The 7,542-nt window shown below is 48.2% G+C and overlaps 1 long non-coding RNA gene across 1 annotated transcript; it reads right to left on the bottom strand.

Annotated features, from left to right (window-relative positions):
- Window positions 1–674, bottom strand: LOC142250623 (uncharacterized). Its single transcript, XR_012725239.1, has 3 exons — window positions 561–674; window positions 410–468; window positions 1–301 (listed from the first exon to the last, which is right to left on the bottom strand). It is a non-coding gene; the product is annotated as an uncharacterized LOC142250623 (long non-coding RNA).
- Between the last annotated feature and the right edge of the window lie 6,868 nt (window positions 675–7,542).

A 7,542-nucleotide genomic window follows, 5' to 3' on the forward strand; every position in this document is an offset into this window, starting at 1 on the left:
AGAATGTCTTTTGAATGTGGGAGGAAACCGGAGAACCCGGAGGAAACCCACGCAAACACGGGGAGAACATACAAACTCCTTGCAGATGGTGTCCTTGGTGGGCTTTGAACCCAGGACCCCAGTGCTGCAAGACTGCAGTGCTAACCACTGAGCCACCGTGCCGCCCGTATGTGGAATATGTCAGAACATCGTCTGGAGCTGCAGCCGATCTCAGGATCTCTGCACATGATGGATCTGTCTCCATGGAGCCGATGAGAATCTGTGGATCTTGATGGAAATGACCTGGAACTTGTGTAGATTTCTGGAAAGAGAAGACGACAAGATATTACATCCCATCAACAGATTCCTAAAGAAAATACAAAGGAGCTGAAGACTGGAAGAGAAGAAGCAAATTCTAATATCTACTTACATGAAGCGCAGGTCGCTCTGATCCAATTCTTCAATGATTTATAGACTTGGACCTTCTGTCTGTAAAAAAGAAAAAAAACAACAATAAGTATTATATTACATGTCATATACAGATCATGGGGCGGAGAGAAGAGGAAATGAGGGGAACTCACCATCCGCTGTTTTGAGATGTCCACGTTCATGGTCCTTCATGCTTGGTGAGAAGTGACCAAAGAGACCAGAACAACAGGAAGATAAAGAGGATTTTTTCCAGCCTTCAAAATAATGCAGATTTCTATAAAGAGAAAATGACAAATCATTATATCCAGTGGCGTAACTAGAGTTCGATAGGCCCCGCTGTAAGATTTGGACCTGACCTCCCCTCCAGCTTTCCCATGCTCTGCTTTACTACTTTTCCATGCTTTGCTATACCTCTTTCCCTCAGCACACAGCTTTCCTAATGCTCTGCTTTATATCTTTTCCTCAGCACCCAGCTTTCCTATGCTCTGCTATATGTATTTCTCTCAGCATCCAGCTTTCCCATGCTCTGCTTTACTACTTTTCCATGCTTTTCTATACCTCTTTCCCTCAGCACCCAGCTTTCCTAATGATCTGCTTTATATCTTTTCCTCAGCACCCAGCTTTCCTATGCTCTGCTATATGTATTTCTCTCAGCATCCAGCTTTCCCATGCTTTGCTATACATCTTTTCCCTCACCACCCAGCTTTCCTATCCTCTGCTATATATCTTTCAGAACCCAGCTTTCCCATGATATCAGAGCATGAGAAAGTTGGGTGCTGTGAGAAAGATGTTTAGCAGAGCATGGGAAAGCTGGGTGATGAAAGAAAAATGTATAGCAGAGCATGGAAAAGCTGGGTGATGAAATAATAGTGTATAGCAGAGCATGGGAAAGCTGGGTGATGAAATAAAAAAGTATAGCAGAGCATGGGAAAGCTGGGTGATGAAAGAAAAATGTATAGCAGAGCATGGGAAAGCTGGGTGATGAAATAAAAATGTATAGCAAAGCATGGGAAAGCTGGATGCTGAAAGATGTATAGCAGAGCATGGGAAAGCTGGGTGCTGAGAGAAATATGTATAGAGTAGAGCATGGGAAAGCTGGGTGATGAAAGAAAGATGTATAGCAAAGCATGGGAAGGTTGGGTGATGCGGGAAAGCACTTCTTTCACTCAGTAACCAACTTTCCTACCCCATGCTTGTATCTTTGTCCCTATTCTGGTGTTATATAGCACCCTGTACTCCCCCAGGCCCCGCAGGGGTCCCGACAATGATCGTTCCGCCCCTGATTTTAACATATGAATAAATTTCTAGTAAAATGAGCTGGAGACTAAAAGAAATTGAATCCTAATATTTACTTACATGAAGTTGTTCTGATCTAATTATTCATTGTTTTCCAAACTTTTTTGACTTTCCTTCTAGAAAGAGGAGAAAGCAGCGATTATTTCTCTGTTACATGTAATATACATATCACTGGACAGAGGCAGTGAGTGATGACTTACCGTCCGGTGTTTGGGGGACGTCCTGTGTTTAGCCCTTCATGTTAGATATTGACCAAAGCTGATGGTAACTAGAGAACAGAACAGCAAGAAGTTAAAGGTGATTTATTTATTTTTTACAGCCTTCAAATTAGTTGTAATGAATGCAGGGTCCTTACCTGGGCTGGAATTCAAGATGGTCTCTTCCACTGCCCGCACCATGAACATCTTAAGATGTTATTGTGGTGCGCGTCTGAAGCAGTGGTTACGGCACAGGGGGCAGTGAGGGCTGGAGCGCAACCAGTCAGAAATGCAACCCGGATGGAAGAAGTGGTTGCACGGGATGACTGTGAGCTGCTCTCCGATCTGATAGTCCTCCATACATATGGGACATCTCTCGCCCTGCTCCTGTGGGGTTACATTCCTTGTTGGGAGTCTCGCAATTTGGCGAGCTCTCCAGCTAACCCTACCACGCCTTCTCCTCGGCACAGGTACATTTTGTACAGGTGGCTCCACCTGTGGCACTGGTGGTGGGATCACAGGCTCTGCCTGTGGTTGAATAGGTGCGTGGATGGATGGTGACGGCCCGGCAGGGGCTGGTCTAGGAGGAGAGCGGCTTCTTTCTCTGCTCCTGCCCCTGCTGCCCTCCACTGTTGAGCTGGATGGCCCGGCAGGGGCTGGTCTAGGAGGAGAGCGGCTTCTTTCTCTGCTCCTGCCCCTGCTGCCCTCCACTGTTGAGCTGGAGGGCCCGGCAGGGGCTTGTCTAGGAGGAGAGCAGCTTCTTTCTCTACTCCTGCCACTGCTGCCCTCCACTGTTGAGCTGGAGGGCCTGGCAAAGGCTGGTCTTAGAGGTGAGCGGCTTCTTTCCCTGCCCTCTTCTTGTCCCCTACGGTGTAGAGGATCTCTGGCAGGTCTCCCTCTCCTCTCAGTGACAGCATTGCTGTCTCTCTGACGTCCACTGCTAGGTCTTCTCTGATGTCTTTCTTGAGACCTCAACCTATGGACAGTTATGGCTTGACCTATAAAGAAATGCTAAATTATCATGATTATTTCCAATCTTGTCAAACACGTATGGCCTTTAGGGATCGGCCCATCTGCTGCTGTGGTGTTTAGGGAGAGGAGAACACTAGAAAAAATTGCCTTATTTTGGACTTTAGTTTACCTGCAGTGTCTGTCCTAAAATGTGGCCCATCATACACCATGATATCTCCTCCCAGGAATGCCCTATAGCAGAAGTGTCAAACATGCGGCTGCGGCCTGCATGCGGCCCCTCAGGCTGCTTCTTGTGGCCCGGAGGCACGTGGACCCAGTAACGATCGCAGCCGGTGCAGGGGCTGCAGCCGTCAGCGCTTTATTTCAGATGAACGTTTTTCTGGAGCTGTGAAGTCGAGCTCTCTCTGCACAACTCAATGGCAGCCACCAGCCAATCAGAGGCAAACAACTGACCCATTTGATCTCAGTTGCTTGCCTCTGATTGGCCAGTGGCTGCTATTGGAATAGTTGTGCAGAGAGAACTTGACTTGTGCAGCGCCGGCAGAACGTTCATCTGAATTTCAGATGAAGCGATGGCAATGGCTGCAAACATTACCAGATCCATGTGCCTGCAGGCCGCATGAAGCAGGAAAGAGGATGCCGAGGGAACGGAGGACAGGTGGTAAGCGGAATATTTTGGTGTGTGTGTGTGTGTGTGTAGAATAGCACAACAGGGGACTAGGATGGGAAATTGCTACAAGAAGAGGTCTAGTAAAGGGGACATTACTACAAGAAGAGGACCTGCATGGGCGCATTACTACAGGATGAGCACAAGGATGGGACACATTACTTCAGGATGGGGACCAAGATGGGCACATTACTACAAGATGAGGACCAGGATGGGCACATTACCACAGGATGAGGACCAGGATACGGCACATTACTACAAGAAGGGGACAATGATGGGCACATTACTACAGGATGAGGACCACAATGGGGTACATTTCTACGGGATGGGGACAAGGATGGGCACATTACTACAGGATGGGGACAAGGATGGGCACATTACTACAGGATGACGAACACAATGGGGCACATTACTACGGGACGGGGCCAGGGACTGGGCACAGGGGCACCTTACTACAAGAAGGGGACAAGAATGGGGACAAGACTGGGCACATTACTACAGAATTGGGAGCAGGATAGTGACATTACTAATAGATGAGGACCAGGATTGGAACACTACTTCAAAATGTTGGCAAAAATTACTATATGTTGCCAATTGTAAAACTGTATTACTTACAAAAAGGGGATCAAATATATAAAAAAACTTGATTTTTATTTTTTTTTTTACCAGCAAAAATGTGTGTGTATGTGAATATATATATATATATATTTTGTTTTTTTTAAACAAAAATCTGTACACTGTTCTAATAAACTAAAAAAAGTTCAAACATGTTCATCCAAAACTGTATAGAAAAAAAATATGGTACCAATAAAAACGTCACTTTGTCCTGAAAAGAGTGCGGCCCCCAATTGTTTTTTTTTCTGTGTGGCCCTTATACCCGGCCGAGTTTGAGACCCCTGCCCTATAGGGTGTGAATATTATCTATCGTCCCCAAATATTTCTCTTACCTCGATTTTGTGGTCGGCGCAGCCATGCTTCATTGTCAGCAATCAGCTGACGCAGCTCCCGGGCACTCATGTCTTAGTTACCTGAAGCTGATAGAATTTGGAGAACTGGGCTCTCCGGGCACCGGTATTATTGTGCCCTGATCAAAGATCAATAACAAGTAATAGGAAGTAAACACTAGATGTGGAGCACAAACTAGATCACTCTTCCAGAGCCAAAGTGAAGTTTCAGCAAAAGCATCAACTCAAGAAATGGCAGTGATGTCACTGTGCGGGGGGCTTCTATACCCTCCGGCATTCCATTCCATTATGACATCATCATGAAGAACCCCGAGCATTGTGACATCACAGCAGCCGGGCCGCCATGTTTGCTGCCAACCGATGAATATTGGTAGAGAATGTGGAATATAAATATCCTGTCTGTTTTCTTATAAATGTATATAAATCTATGCGTTGGTAAAGATTATTAACCCCATAACGACGGCCGTACGACTTAAAGCAGCGGCAAAACAGGGTACTTATTCTGTTCCGCCGCTTTAAAGCGGCGGCCCGAAAAAACCCTGTAGCGCCCCCCAGCAACCGAAAATCTCGGGGGTTTCAGCTACCGGGGGTAGCTGAGACCCCCCAGATTATGAATCGGGGTGTTTTTTTTGGACCCCGATCATGTGATCGGCGGTATACACCGTATACCGACGAACACATGAAAAAAAAAGAAATGGCCGGTAAAACTGATTTCTTTTTCATCTGACATGATCAAACATGTCAGATGAGAAAGAAATCTAAACCCCTAGTGCCCCCAAAGCCCCCGGTACCGGAGAGTCCCCCCACCACCCCTACCCCCCCTCCGGAGCACTCAAAATGGCGCCGAAGCGCACAGAAAACTGCAGCCGCCGCCGGCTCTGCATTCATTTCCCTCCGATCTGAAATGATCAAACATTTCAGATCGGAGGGAAATGTCCTCCCCCTGACCCCTCCTCCGGTACACCGGAGATCTCTGGTCCACCGGAGCCCCTCCGGTTCTCCAGAGCCGCCTCCCCCCTCCCCCCTCCGGAGCGTGGAAGATGGCGGCGCCGCGCGGCCGCATTCATTCTGCTCTTTCTGCTGCATGTGACACGTCACATGCGACAGAAAGGTGTCCCCAGGTCCCGCTAGGTCATCCCCCCGTCACCCCCCCCAGCCCCCGGTCATACGTTACCTGTTTGGTGATCCGTCCCGCGATCACGCCGCCTCCTTCTTGAATGCTGGCGGCGCATGCGCAGACAGCGGCTGTCAGCTGGATCCCTGGGACGCTGACGTCGCTGCTGCACAGGCTGCTCCACTGTGGACCGGGGGAGAGTGAGTGCAGTAATCAGCAGTCTCTCCATGTGAGGAGTGTGGTCCTCACATGGAGAGACTGCTGTTCCAGAAAATGGGGGGTACGTTCTGTGAGCGTGCCCCTCATATTCTGGAATGAGGTTACTGCAGGTCACTCTGCCCTAAGTTGGACCGGGGCAGTATGAGTGCAGTAATTCTCAGATTACTGCACCCACACTGCTCATGGAGAGCTTGCTCTTCCAGAAAATGGGGGATACGTTCCCTGAACGTGCCTTCCATATTCTAGAAGATCCAGAGTCGGCGTGGGACCTCCAAAATGGATTACAGCGACCGGAATTTCTTTATTTTCAATAAATTGGGGAAAGAGGAATGTTTCGGGGAGTGTTTTTTCAAATACATTTTTTTTTGTCTTTATTTTTTTCTATTACTTACTGGGTTAGTGATGTCGGGTATCTGTTCAGATGCCGTGACATCACTAACCCCAGGGCTTGATGCCAGGTGACATTACAGCTGGTATCAACCCCATATATTACCCCGTCTGCCACCGCACCAGGGCGCGGGATGAGCTGGGGCGAAGCGCCAGGATTGGCGCATCTAATGGATGCGCCACTTCTGGGGCGGCTGCGGCCTGCTATTTTTAGGCTGGGAAGAGTCCAATAACCATGGCTCTTCCCACCCTGAGAATACCAGACCCCAGCTGTCCGCTTCACCTTGGCTGGTGATCTAATTTGGGGGGGACCCCACGTTTTTGTTTTTTTTTAAAAAAAACGCCTGGGGAGCCCTCCAAATTGATCACCAGGCAAGGTGAAGCTGTCAGCTGTGGTTTGCAGGCTACAGCTGTCTGCTTTACCCTAGCTGGCTATCAAAAATAGGGGGGACCCCATGTCGTTTATTTTAATTATTAATTTTTTGGGGGGCTAAATAAAAGGCTAGGCACCCTTTAGTGCCACATGAAAGGCACTAAAGGGCGCCAGCTTAGAATATGCAGGGGGTGGGACGTTATATATGTTTGACATCTATCCATTCATCCATTGTAGCATTTTAGGCTGTGCGCCCATAATCGGGATTTGCAGCGTTTTGGGCGCAGAGTGTGTCCATAGTGTGTCCCTGTGTCCATAGTGCTGCGTTGTGCAGTAGAAGCACAGTGGAAGGATTTTTAGAAATCCCATGCCCAATGTGCTTGCCCAATGTGCTTCTTTTCTCCGCAGCATAAACCGACCTGTGGCGCAGCTTCCCGAGCCTCAGCATGTCAATTTATGCTGCGGAGATGAGTGTTCTCTGCAGGTAGTATAGAGCTCCACAGCGGCCTGAACCCAAATCGTGGGCATGGGCAGCTGCGCTCTCCCGTGGACAACACTCACATCTCTGCAGGAAGGCTGGCACTGTGTACTGGACGCCGTGTCGCTGGATCATGGCCACATAGCCTAAAAGTGAGACATTTGTTGCTACAGCAACATTTTTGTGAAGTACCTGTGGATTCAAAATGCTTACTATACTCCTGAATAAAATCCAGTTTCCAAAATGGGGTCACTTGTGGGGGGTTTCTAATGTATAGGTACCCAAGGGGCCCTGCAAATGTGACATGGTGCCCGCAATTTATTTCAACTTTTCCAGAATTCAAATGGTGCTCCTTCCATTCCAAGCCTTCCCATTTATCCAAACAGAGGTTTTTGGCCACATGTGGGGTATCCCTGTGCTCATAAGACATTGGATAACAACCTGTTGGGTCCACGGTTTGTTGTTG

This window comes from Anomaloglossus baeobatrachus, chromosome 9 (genome assembly GCF_048569485.1).
Source record: "Anomaloglossus baeobatrachus isolate aAnoBae1 chromosome 9, aAnoBae1.hap1, whole genome shotgun sequence".
NCBI lineage: Eukaryota > Metazoa > Chordata > Amphibia > Anura > Aromobatidae > Anomaloglossus > Anomaloglossus baeobatrachus.